Source organism: Apis cerana, linkage group LG3 (assembly GCF_029169275.1).
Source record: "Apis cerana isolate GH-2021 linkage group LG3, AcerK_1.0, whole genome shotgun sequence".
NCBI classification, from domain to species: Eukaryota; Metazoa; Arthropoda; class Insecta; order Hymenoptera; family Apidae; genus Apis; species Apis cerana.
Genome location: NC_083854.1, coordinates 714,171 through 729,028, shown reverse-complemented (window position 1 = coordinate 729,028; position 14,858 = coordinate 714,171). Strand labels below are relative to the sequence as shown.

The 14,858-nt window shown below is 21.7% G+C and overlaps 1 long non-coding RNA gene across 7 annotated transcripts in view; it reads right to left on the bottom strand.

Annotated features, from left to right (window-relative positions):
• The window catches only part of LOC133665869 (uncharacterized), a 119,019-nt gene that overhangs the window by 72,189 nt on the left and 31,972 nt on the right, over positions 1–14,858 (bottom strand). For all 7 annotated transcript variants that reach the window (XR_009829308.1, XR_009829305.1, XR_009829307.1 and 4 more), the window contains one exon: positions 10,954–11,199. This is a non-coding gene — a long non-coding RNA (uncharacterized LOC133665869). The remainder of the gene's footprint in view (positions 1–10,953; positions 11,200–14,858) is intronic.

The following is a 14,858-nucleotide window of genomic DNA, read 5'->3' as shown; positions in this document are numbered from 1 at the left end:
ATTGTAACTTATATGTGCATCTATATATCAAAAGACATGTGCAATTTACACATTCTTTCAAACCATGAAATGTATATGATATACATACATTGTTGTTATTTATGTCACGCGTTATTGGAAATCATAAGGCAAGGAGTTAAATATAAACAATTATATATATTACAGTTTGAAAAAAATGTAGCAAGAAATAAAGATAAAGATATATGGAGAAGATAGCTGTTCGACAAGTATTATTAACAAACTATATATATATATATGCTCATACGATGCATGCAAACTCAAACTTCCATATTAGAATATACAGTATTGTTTACGATAATAATTGATTCTGGATAAGTATGGAAAGAAATATAAGTGCTGCATATTGTTATATCAGTTGGTAGACTTATTTCGAAAAAGAAATTTTATAACAAATTGAATCTCCTCCGAAACGTGATTCATATAATGATTCCTGATCTAGATCAAAGCTTATCAAAGCTTATTCAAAAGTCAAATTGCCTTCATTTCAACATTCTAATATATAAATAAATAAATATAGAATTAATGTCATAATAGTAAAAAACATAATGGAAAATATGTCTAATATTTCGCTTAATGAAAATTTTTTCGTATTCGCATATATGTAGATTATTATTATGCTTATACTTTATTGATTCCGATTCCTAACAACAGTCGTGTTAATCTCTTGATAATTGGAAATTATTATATAGCAAAATACAAAATAAATAATTTAAAAATTCAACTCAAATTTTAAGTAAAAGTTTAAATTGGATAAACGAATGCAAACGTGAAGGTATAATTTGATAAAATGCAACTTTGATCGAGAGAAGAAATTAATCAATTCCACGAATTTATTCCAAGAGAACGAATATGATGATATAATAACTTCACGGATCTGATATCGCGAAATTCTATTTCTTTCCAGAATTAATGATTTATAATGATGCATTGGCCATCAAGATAATGTCTTGAAAATGTCTTCCTTTAAATCCATTAAAGAACGTATATCTGAAATTAGACAAATAAATAATATTTAATCGTAATTCTTTCAGTAGGATGCAATCTTTTTTCGCGATATTTCTCTCACTGTCAATTCCATTAGATGCATTGCCAAGACCAGAATAAAAATTTGGCACTAATCGAAGTCATAAATTTTTGATTTCTTCGTAATTGTAACAAGGAAAATATTAGAATAGTATAACTTATTATTCCAAAGAAATAGAATCGTTGGAGAAAAACGAGTCAGTAAATGGATAGAATCATTTAATTAAACTAAACATATTTATTGATGAATTCAAACTGATCAAGATGATTCATATATCGATAATTTACAATCAGATGATCTTATCTTACTGCATTCACAATAAAATATGAAATATATTAGAATATTGTATGTCAATTGTCAAGAAATTCTTGTTAGAAGAAAAAAATTGAATTCTGTTTAATGTATTACGAAAAATACATTAATTGTTTTCAAGTAAATCCAATTAGTATTGGTATCGAATGGAATCAGGATCTTTTTTATCTGGAATGAAATATGATTACACAAGCCTCTTTCTAATATAAAAAAAAAGAATATGTCTCAAAAACCTATATTTTTGTTTCGTATTTATATACATTATATATATTAAATTTTACGAACAATGAAATTATGAAGGAAAAATGATTATTTGAATAAAATCGAAGATATAATTGATTACTTAAATATTAAATTTGAACATCTTTATAGCTGAAAATGTTCATCACTTGATGAATTTCTAATGAAATATAAAAGTTGTTTATCTTATGAATAATTCAATCCATCAAAAAGAATATATTTAAATAATATTTTACAAACTATTATATTTACAACTATGAACCAAAATCGGAATTTTTAAAATTTCATCAAATTTAAAATATATACAGAATAAGATAATTTAGATAATATTATAACTGCATGAGAAAATATTGAATAATGAATTTATAAATATCAATAATTAGTCGTATCTTTTTCTTAGATAATTGATATTCAAAAAACAATAGTAAATTCTACAATTATAAATCAAAAAAAAATGTTATTAAGACATTAATAATAGAAAAAAAATATACTTAAAGAACTCGCAGCAACAAAATGAAAAAAATTTTTTCTAGATCTTACATCTTAATATCCTAATTATAAAATAGGAAAACAAAAAAGATATATATATTTTTAATATATTTTTAATTTTAAACACGCTAAACCTGAAACAATCGCAAGTAAAACAGAAATCATAAAAAAATAATAAAAATCAAAAAAGAATTATTACAAAATATAATTTTGTAAAATTGTAAAAATTATGAGTGAAATAGATAATAAGAAAGTTAAAAAAAATACTCCTTTATGCGATAGATATGATATTTTTTAATTTGCTTTTTTTTTTATTTTGTAAAATATAACATATAAATATATAAAAGCAAAAAGCATTTATTTTTAAAATTTTGCGAAATATAATTATTGCTGAGTATAGTGCGCGAACGAAAAACATCTATAAAAAATATATCATTGTCTAAAAACAAGACAATGCAAAGATTTTTCAAAAAATATTATATTCATAAAAAGTAAATCAAGATTTCAAAAAAAAATAGAAACTATAAAATTCAATGAAAAAACGAATGAAACTACTTTAGAAACTACTTTAGAATGTAACAAATAACTATGTCGTAAATTCCGCACTATTTTGAAAAATATGAATAAAAATTACGAATGTTATTAAATATTTTTAACATACATTATGTACATAATCTATATTTAAGTAACATGATTATATGTAATTTTTGTATGTAACATGTTTAAAATTCCTTTAAAAAACGATTTCAAATAACAAATACTTAATTTCCAATTGTTTTCGATATTACGAGCATCATTAAATTAATTTGTAGCTGTTTATTTATTGATTAATAACTCCACGTCTATTAAAATTATAATAGTTTCGATTCTAATCGACTTCGAATATTCTAAATTTCATTCTCAATTTTTCTTTATATTGATTGAATACCTTTATAAATATGAAAAAGTATGGTATAGGATGTTTATCATTTTTATGACTCTTATGTAGAAATAGATTTGACAATTTGATCGTGTACTGTCTATTTCATGCATCTCTAATAATAATAATTGAATAGTCCGAATTTATGTAATTCGACGATGATTCGAGATTTTGAATAATTCAGAATGCTTTTGAAATAATTAAATATTTTAAAACATATATAAAATATTTTAAAAATTACATTCTGCATTTAATATGTATTTGATTGGATGCAATTTTCCTAACACCACTTATTTTTTAATTATCTTTTAATTCAAATAAGATCAGAATGGAATCTGAAAAACAGACTGTCTTGACAATGACATATTTAAATGAAGCATTGTTATTTTATATATATGATATAATGATTATTAAACGTTGCAGTTATCAATCGAAATATTTAGTTTTGAATATATCGTGAAATAATAGTATATAAAATACGATTCTTTTCGCTTATTATACGTTAATTCAGAATACGTAATTCAGAATACGTAATTCAGAATACGTTAATTCAGTGAAATGTTATAGATATTTCTTGCGACACTTTGTGAAATTGTTTAAGATCTTGTAACCATTAATAATGATGATATCATCGTGGTCATCGATAGCAAATTAGTTCGAACTACACGCGATATATCTTTTTGTCTAAAATTCAAAATATTAAGATCTTTGTATCCATTCTAGAATGCGATAAGAACATCATTTATATATTATCTGTATTTCTGATACAATGAGAACATCAATAATATACGTATTCTAGATTTTGAAATAACAAATTCATAAATCTTTGGAATGTTCGTAAAGTATTTCTTTACCTAAAAGATATGAAATATTCGAAGAGATCAAATGAAATGATCATTAATTTGTTAACCTTCATTTCTAAAATCGCCACAAAATCAGAAACTTCTTTTTAAATATCATACATAGATATATATACAATATATATATAAAAAATATGAAAATATCATTAACCGAAGATTTCTGAAGTAATTTCAAGCATTGTTTTCCTTTGCAAAAATTTTCGTTGTTATTTTATTAACGATTTATTAACAAAAAACACGTAGCACATAGCCTAGCATAATAGTATACTGAGCAAGTTCGAACTTGAAGCTAAAACAATATATCGAAAAATGTATATTATTTATATTATTATTCAATATTATTCACTGTTTGTAATATAATTCGATATAATTTTTTATTGATAAAAAAATATTTTTTACATTCAATAAACTTTCTTCAATATATATTGCTTGGATTTATTGTTTGTCCGTGCTTGGTCAGCAGCATATAGCTAAATATTATTAATAATATTAATAATTTATTTATTTAACAATTTATTTAACAAAATTTTTGCAAGAAATGTTGCTTGAAATTATATCAGGAATTTCCAAATAAATATTCTTTTATATAAGTACTTGATAGGAAAATTATTATTTACTTGAGCAAAATTATTATTTACTAGACAAAATTCATTTTAACTTTTTTTTTATTTTTTATACTATTGCTCTACTAAAGCAAAAAGAATTATATACATATAGAAATAAATATACATAATAAATCCGATGAATTGGCTTCGTAATTAATCTATTTCATTTCCCAAACTAGAAAATATTATACAGTTTTACCAAATTCAATTTATATATATTATATTACTATCCTATTAACACGCAAAGTAATTCTAACATCAAATCGATATTTATTCAGCAAAATGAGATTATATATCCTACTAAAATTATATTATAATATATATTATATTAAAATATATATTATGTATAGAAGATGTATTCTTTTATGATCCTATACTTAATAGATATATTCCACGAAAAGATTTCTGGCACGATATGCACTTTCAACTTGGGGAATTTCACTACTTAATTTATACATCTATGATATTGATTCTCTCTTCTATTGGATGCAAACCAAATCAGGCTTGCATTTTCCCTCGCTCATGTGAAACACAGATTCCATGTAAATCATCTAACTAATCTTTCAAAATTCTGAGATTATCTCAGGATTCGATTACTGTAAATATAAATGGCTGAATGATCCATCTCAGACAATCAATATGACATCTGTCTATCTTTTTGATGTTTGAAATCGGAAGCGCATAAATATAGACATAGATGTGCTAAACAAAGTTGATATATCTATATAGAGAGAAAATTCCAATTTATCGCGATGACAGCAATGATTCCCATAACTCATTGATACTAGAGTAGAATAGATTTAACTATTATTTGTTTCATAGATGCTTCGAAAAAAGAATAAGACACCATCTCGAATCAGACTCCGAATATAATCTATAATTTCATGTAGAGTTTCAATAATCATACTTATAATTGGCAATTTTGATCGTTTCAAATAAACATTGTCGCATTAAATCCTATCATTGACAATTCGGGATATGAAGCTTAATTTGCGTTACAAGATCGAAAGCTCTTAACTGTCTGAATGTGACGCAATATCAAAATGTATTAAAATAGTTTTCCAAGCAGAAAAATCTATTATAGAAAACATCTTAATAACATGAATCGATCATCCCCTTGTCTGATGCCACATCTAACACTGAAAAATTCTTTTCGCGTACTTCAAACATCGTGTCGCCGTTTTCATATAAACAAGTTACATATTATTAATTGATGAACACTTCTATCAAACTTTTATCAAACTTATCTTTTATCAAACTTTTTGCAATAGCATAGATCTCGCCACGTATAGAGAAGTAATATAAAGTTCATGCAATTGTTTCCAACGCTGCCTTAGATCGGAGCGAAACTTTGATGCAAGAATTTTATAAAAATGTCGAACAATCATCGACAAAATTAAAATTGGTTGAAATTCGACTGATAAATAAAAGTAGCAGATATTGAAGAAAAGATTGAAGTGACAATAACGTAAATGCCACTTCTTTGTAAGAAAATTGCATGCCAAAGGCAAAGTAATTTAAATTTCCTAGATATTAGACTTCTACTAGTTAGACTAGATTAGCTTCAAAGCCTTTATGTTCTTGACATCAAGAACTACAGCACCCATATTACTATAATATCTAATACCTACATCCTATAAATTACGTAATGTTTAGCTTTGTTAGAAATCAGTAATATTTTACCTAATATAGTAATAACAGGAATAAGGATTTCATTTTCTTCTTGTGAAAAGATACAGAATTATTAAATCATTTTAGAACAGAGAATAGAGAGGAGTGGAAAAAAGTTGGAATGGAAATTTTTGCGAAGCAAGTAAAATTTTTATCCCAAGCCAAAATGGGAAACATTGTGTCTAGGGATACATGGCTATATAACAATATTAAATGACGCGATTGTGAATTTAGAATTTCTAAAAAAATTTTATAAGTATTCAAATCATCCAATAATTTTTTTAAAAACTGAGAAAGATTACGACTGAATTTGATCAATTATGAAACAATAAAGTTTTAATAATAATAAAATAATAAAAATAAATTGAACAAGCAGAAAAACAAAAACGAAACGTATTCTTCATAAAAATTCGAAAGAAAACTTCGAAAAAAAATAGGATATAATAGAAATCTGAAATAATGATTACAATTTGAGACAATCGATAAGGATCTGAAATAGCTTGAACAATGAAAAATGATCGACAACGATAAAGAGAAAAAACAATTTGAATTCTCTGAAAGAAAAAATTTTATAACATCCCAATGGAAAATAGCCAAAGCAAATATAAAGGGTGTAAGAAAATTACTATTCGGCAGTCAAAATATTGATTTTCATAGTCAAACTCGTCAAAAATAACAATTAGTTGAGATAAACTGACAGAAAATAAAACGAAAAGAAATACAATTAAAGAAATTAAAAAAAAAAATCAAATTTTCCGGCCGAAAATTTCGAACTCTTTAGAAAAATTCTTGCTAATACTTTTAAACATCAATAAAAAATAATATAGAATGGCTTATAAATAACTTATAAATTTATAATTTTTATAATTTCTTTGTTTTTAATATAATTTATTTTTTTAAGAATTATAATTATAGTCTGAAATTATCAAAAATTTACCAATAATTTATTAAATTTATAATAAATATATGAATTTAAATTTAATACTTTAAAAGAAGCTAATTATAAATTTTATGAACTTATCAAAAAATAATTTAAAAAATTGAAATGAAGTAATGAGATTCTTTTGAAACTTGTTATTTCATTTTCTTTCCGATATAAAATCTTATCTCATTAAAATAATTATTGTAATTCTTTCAGTTAGTATTGTCTATTTCGTTATTACTATTTTTAAACGTATTGAGAATATAGATACTTTAATTAAGTATCTATATTCTAACATATATATATAACATATTTTGTATAAGATTTTATTATATTGATTATATATCATATGAATAATCATTCGTCAAAAATTTATATTTAATATCATCTATATAATCACTATCACTATTTTTAAAGAAAATAATATTAACTGCATTAAAAATTCTGTTCATACCTATCAAAACAATTTCAAAGTGAGCATCTTCTTTCAATAAGATATCTCAATATATTCTCAAGATATAAAGTTGACGGATAAATATATCTTTTATAATATCTCTAAAAGTGACCCAATTATTCTCCAGTGAATTTCCATATAAGAAAAATATATGACTTACATTATCCTGTTGCTATTAAATTAACCAGAAACATGTCACGATAAGATACTTGGCTTTAGCAATCTGATCATGATATACTATCTAATATCAATAAAACTAATATATCATGTGTTTTTCTAGTGTGAAAATTTGTTACAGGAAAATTATAGCACTTTTGATAATAAAGAAAGCATTTGGATAAAATCAAATCTAAATTTATGATATCTTCTTATCTTATTTCTATTATTATCAAATTAAAACATTAACATACACATATAAAGTATACATAACACATGACACTACAGAAAATATTCTTAGAATAATTATGCTATCACATTTGAAGCGTGATCGAATCTGATTTGTCAAACGATTACAAAAAATTAATAGCGATAATTCATTTCTAATCTAAGTTTTTATAATATTTAGAAAATTAATTTATCCCAATGATTAACAATTTTTTATAGCTATTGCATGATAATATATTCTTGATCTTGATTACAAATATGTCTAATACGAGCCTAATTGGCAATTTGCGAATCATATGCAATCTCTCCCCATTTCTAAGTCACTCTACATTTTTGTAGAAAAGAAAGTTAAAAGTTTATATTGTATATTTATTTATATTTGCAAGGCAAAACACAATAGAAGAATATGAATGATCAATCGTGGGAGAACGTGGGCATGTTAGCAGGGATCAAATAAACTATGACAAGAAAGAAGTTACTGGCTTAATAGATAAAAAAGTTACAATATTTGTGAAAGAAATTTATTATTCATTTAATAAGACAATATTTATTCATTAATTCTTTGATTTTATTTCTATTAATCTATATTAATCTAATCTATATTAATCTAAACTATCATTGTATAACTTCCAATAAATTTTTAATTCTTTTTTTTTTATTTTTGAAAAGTTTAAATGTAGTAAATATTGTTGATCTTTATGATTTGTATTGTTAATTAATTATTTATTATTGAAAATCTATTGATATCAAAAAAAATCTCTCTGCCTGATTAATGCAATTAATTTATTAAGAAATTTTAGTGCTTTTCGAGTTCTTATTAATATGTTAGTCAATTTTGAATTAGTCAGTTTTGTAAAAGCTATGGATATAAATTTTCTTTATCTTTGCTCATTGTTTTAAACAGTTGAACGATTGAATGATTAAAAACGAAACTAAAGTAACATTATAAAATAATGTATTCAATAAGTTTTAATAAATTTATTCATCGCATCATTTACTAATAAATCTTGTCTGTAAGATACACATTTTTTTCTATATTTACAATTAACATGAATGTATGTATGCAGAAGTAATAATAATAATAAATTAAATAATATATAATATAATTATCTATTCTTGTATTTTAAATTTAAAAATTCCTGTAAAAAAAGATTGAATATTATTTGAAGAGCTTTGTATGCGATATAATTTATATATTTCAAGTTATAAAATCTTTTCAATACTAAAGATTTCGTGTCACCAATTCTTATTTTCATTTAAAAGTAAATTAAATATATAATTATATATTCTTGTTTATCTCATGTTGTGTTCTGTTTGAAATGATTTTTATTTTTATTTCGAATATAAATCTATTTTGAAATATTTTCGATAATGCAGACTTAATAAATAATTGTTTATTTAATAATGATTTGTTTGTATTTCTACAATTGTATTAATATTATCGATTAAAATTTGAGTAATTTCTTTTCCATCTTAATTGTGTACTTTGCAGAATAATTGCTTTGTTTTGAATTTAATTCAACCGGAACTTAATAATTAATGAAATAGCGTATATTACCAAGAAAAGCATTTATCTTGTTGAATTTATGGAAATCTGTGTTTGGTAATCTTATTTTATAAAACTTGGAAATTACTACTATCAACAATGATTCTAACAATCGATAATTAATAGTACAATGAATATAAATGTGTGAATGAATAAATAAATATTATTATTTATTATTGTTGAATTTTATTTTAATTTTTTTTTTCTTTTCTTTTTTACAAAATGAATTTTTAAAAATAATTATATTTAGATATAATAAAGAAAAAACTATTTTATGTTTAGATAGTTGTAATTTGTTAGCATGTTGAGAAGTTTGCTTGCAAATTATTATCAAGAAAAGTGCAATATATATAATACATGCGATATATGCGGTGTTTCTCGTTATATCTATCTATGATTTTGATTTAAAAAGTTTTTCAACATAAGATTGCCCAACAATATTTCATGAAACTATATAAAATGAAAAATTGTTTTAATTTTCTTTGAATATGAAAAGATTAAATTGATTGATCACTCATTACATTTATTCTTTTCATTTCGATGAAAAAATATGTCTTTTACAAGAATGAAAAAAATATAGAATGCATAAAAATACTAACAGAGAAAAATAAGTAAAACAAATAAGAAACCGTTAAAATTTTTAGTTTTCTGTTTTTGAAAATAATTTTAAAAAAATGAAAAAATTTTAGTAATTTTAAGTTTATTAATTTAATAAAACTTATAAAAAACTTTTTTTTATTTTTATTTAATGAAAGTAGAGGAAGAAACGAAAATAACTAAAGTTAAATTATAGGTTTATTAAGCGCAATATATTCGAGCATAAAAATAAAATTTCTTTTTCTTCGCACAGTAAAATAGCATACCAAGAATTGAAGGAATTTTATTCATAAACTTCTATAAATAAATTTCTTTCAAAATTTCTTGCAAAATAACCAATTTTGCGTGAAAACAAAATTGAGTTTAGTCAACTTAGATCATAAATAATTTTTTGCATAAATATGTGAATTTATCTTATTATTTAATTAAAGCACAAGTTATAAAATAAATGTTTATCATTAAAGCAATCGCAGCTGAAGTCTCACAATTTTTTAATAAGTGAAATGCGTGCATTGAATACATTATTGTAATATATTAAGGAAAGTGAAAACATGGGATTTTCATTTTTTGGGAATAATTTTAGTTTAATTTTGTGGAACATAAAATTAGATTATTTAACGAAGATAATGGGGAATTTAAAATTCTGTGGACACGGATCTATAGATTTTTTAAATAATTTTATCAACTAACAATTCTGTTAGATAATACTGATTTTTGAATTGTATTTCCTCTTCAGTATAATCTAGACTCTCGTCTGCATTTTCAATGCAATTTGGTGTAAATATGACTTGCAATTTAATCATATATAAAAATCGCTCTAATTTCGTTTGACAAGCTTCTAATGCCGATAAAGAACATTTGGAAATTTCATTTAGGAAGCTTAAAGGCGTATAAAAAAAAGTAACTTACGCATTGTGAGATTCTCTTATTATAACTGACATCTTGGAATCCTGAACTAATCGTTGCTTTAATCTTTTTGGCTTATATCCAATTATTCTGTCCTCATTATTATATCCTCTTTAATAATCTCGTACCATTGCATAATTCAACAGATAAAGAATTGATTTTCATTTCTTACAATTAATTATGTAAATTGCAGATATCGTAATCTTGTTTGAAAGGTCAAAATGTAAATTATGATATCTTCATAAATCTCTGAAAATAAGTCATATCAATGATTGAATAAGATCTTTTCATATACTTTTGACTTATATTTACTTTATAGTTATTTATATTACATATAGTAATTTGTAATTGCGAATGATATATATAATGATGAATATTAAAATTATAATTACATTGAAATCAAATAATTGATAAAATGTATTAAAATGAATTCATGTTTTATAATATTTATGTGTTATTATAATTAAAAACATGAAGCTATGAATTATGATATTTATATATATTAGATCTTTTTCTCTCGATTAACCAATTTCAATTTTTTTTTCTGGAGAAACTATATGATTTTCATACTTAAATTGATTAATCTTTCCATGAATATTAAGCATTACTATATATTAATGAAACATATTAAACGAAATAATTGAAGAAATATATAGTATGGAATTTGTGTAAAAAAAGTTTTTTAAAAATATGGAAAAAAAGATTTTTCTTCTGAACAAGCGAAAAAGCAGTAGAAACCTTGATATAAAATTTTTGATATATATATATATATATATATGAATATATATATATATATATTCATCTGTAATAGCAAAATTTGAATGATACAAAAAAATATTTCATATGAAAATTTTAAAATTTAAAAGGATATGATATATATTTATATAATCTTCTTACATCTGAAATTCATGTAATAATTTGAAAATATCATAAATATATTAAATATATATATTTAATAGATATATTGTAAAATGAATTCTTTCATTATTCATCAACTATTTAATATCGATATTACTACTGAAACCATATAGCTATAAGTTTTTTGTTTATGAAAAATATGAATCGCAATGATTGGCGAAAAATAATCAGAGCAAATATACCGGATAATTAGAATTCTACTGTAAATTCTTGTATCTGTTATATAAATCCTCTACTACATAATAATAATCAGCATAGTTTATGATGATTTAAATTAATATGTGTATATATTCAATGATGTCTTAATTTTTCGTATTATTTTATAGCATTGAATAATTTATAATCAGATTAAAATAAATTTTTATCTATTGTAAAACTGATAATCTGATAATCTATTAGCGATTTTTCTTTTACAATAAGTATATGAATTTCTTTATTTATTCAAAGTAATTGATCAATTTTTTATTTTATCATCAACAATAAAGAAATTATGATTATTTAAAATAATTATTAAAGTGATTTTTGCACAATCAATTTTTGCACAATGGATTCTTTAATCATTTCATTTTCGAATTAGTCATCAACAATAATATTATCGAATACTATCAAAAATCTTGAAATTAAATATTAATTTCAATTCTTTTATGTTTTATAGCAATATCAAATTGTTTTTCTTTTTCATTTTATCTAATATAACCATTATTTAATATAATCGTTGCATTTAATAAAATCAAATATATAAGCGCCATTAATAATTATAATTAAGTATCATCTCTTATTATACATATTATATCTATTTTTGCTATGTATTTTTTTTTTAAATCATCACTCAAAGTTATATTATCATGTATTTTATTCATTTATCAATCATATTTAAATACATCGACATTTTCAATAATAAATTAAATTATTAGCATTCTTTTAGTTATTCTCATATAATTTAATCTTAAATTTATATAAATAATCTAATTCTATCAATTTTTAAAAATTTATTAATTATTATGTTAGTATCTTATAAATATTGAAATCAATTTTTATAATTATTATCAAAAAATAATCGTACATTAAATTTATGATCGAATATTTTTATCAGAACTGCTGTATGAATCAAATAACATTGCATGGATTAATTTTTCAACATGATTTCTTCACCGAGTTCAATGATTTTTAAATATATTGTCATATATATTGTCATTATTTTGAACAACTTTTTATATATATTATTACAACATATATATTGCTTGTATTTAGATATTTGATACATAATCCTTTCCAAATAATGTCTTCTTAATAATTTAAGAATGACATAAAAGAAATAAATAATTTATTATAAGGAGAATTATAAGGAAATTATAAAAATTTTTAAAGATTTAATAATTAAATTGATAAAGTTTTTAATCTAATTTACACTATAATGAATTATGTAAATTGTAATAAATCAATGAAATTTAATCTATAATCATTAATTTTTCTCCGTTATTATTTATCATATAGGAATGCGATCGCCGTTAAATTATAAATCAAAACTTAATGTAATCTATATAATTTTTTTTCTTTATTTTTTACTGCCATATTGAAAATTTTTTTATTATCATTTTAATTGCTAGTTAGATGACAAATGAATAAAGCATGATGTTGATATAAGTTTTTACACATACTTTTATTAGAATATTATTATAAATTGACTTATTTTCAATTAATATATTAAATTAATAGAATTGCTAATATAATTAGTATACGCCACATAGTGGAAGACTCAAGTCACACATTTTTTATATTTTCGATATAAAAAGATTTTTTCAAAGTTAATTGAATATATGATAACATGAAAGTCTCTTGTGATATAATGAAGCATAAATGATAAACAACTATTAATAGATCGGAAATCCATCTATTGTAAAGGATAAAGAATATGGTATCTGTTCATACCATGACATAAAATAATTATATATATATATATATATATATATATGATAAAATAAAATTAAAAATAAAATATTTAAATGATATTAAAATAACAAAAATAATTACCTTCTTTAATATCCATAGATATTTTATCATAAATCTGTTTTCTCAAATTTATATATACAGAATATTTAAAAAATGTGAGAACGTTAATTGAAGATTTTTGAAGTAATTTCATAACATTTTCCTTACAAAAATTTCTATTACAATTTTGTTAATGAATTAATAAACTTTGTCACAATCATTTACATATATTAGAATGATGATGTTTAAATAACACAATATTTCTCTTCAAAACAATATTTCTTATTATATTATAATTATTTATAACATATATTATAATTATTATATATATTTTATTATATTTTATTATATTATTATATTATATTATAATAATTTCGAATTCCAGTTTATAATATAAACATTTCGCTTTTTGATTTTCTTAAATTCTTAAAATAATAAGACGTATTTAATAAAACATATGTATAAAATAAAAATATAATGTTTATTAATATTATTATTCTTTTAATTTTTATTTTTTACTAATTTCTTGCATATTTTTTTATGTGTATTGAATCTGAATATTATAAATTAAAAATTGCCTACCATTTTAAATTCAGGAGATAATGAATATAAAATAGGAGATAAATGAATATAAATATATTCATTCAATTTATAATATATATCAATTTTTAATATATATTATATGAATTTTGATTTTATGTGAATTTTAATTATACTTCGAGGATACTTATTAGAATAAAAGAAAAATTAATATTCTTTATATTTTCCAGTTAATTCTTATCGAGTTAATATTATAAAAAATAAAAAAATATGGAAATGTATGTATGAATGAAGATATGAATGAAGAATGTATGTATGAAGATATTTCAAAATTTTCAAGTTGATTTTGTTTCTTTAAATGAAATTTTTTTTATCATAAATTAAAAAAAATATTAAATTTCAAATAAAAATATATTAAACTCATATTAGTCCTAAATCTAATAAAAAATAATAACTGATAA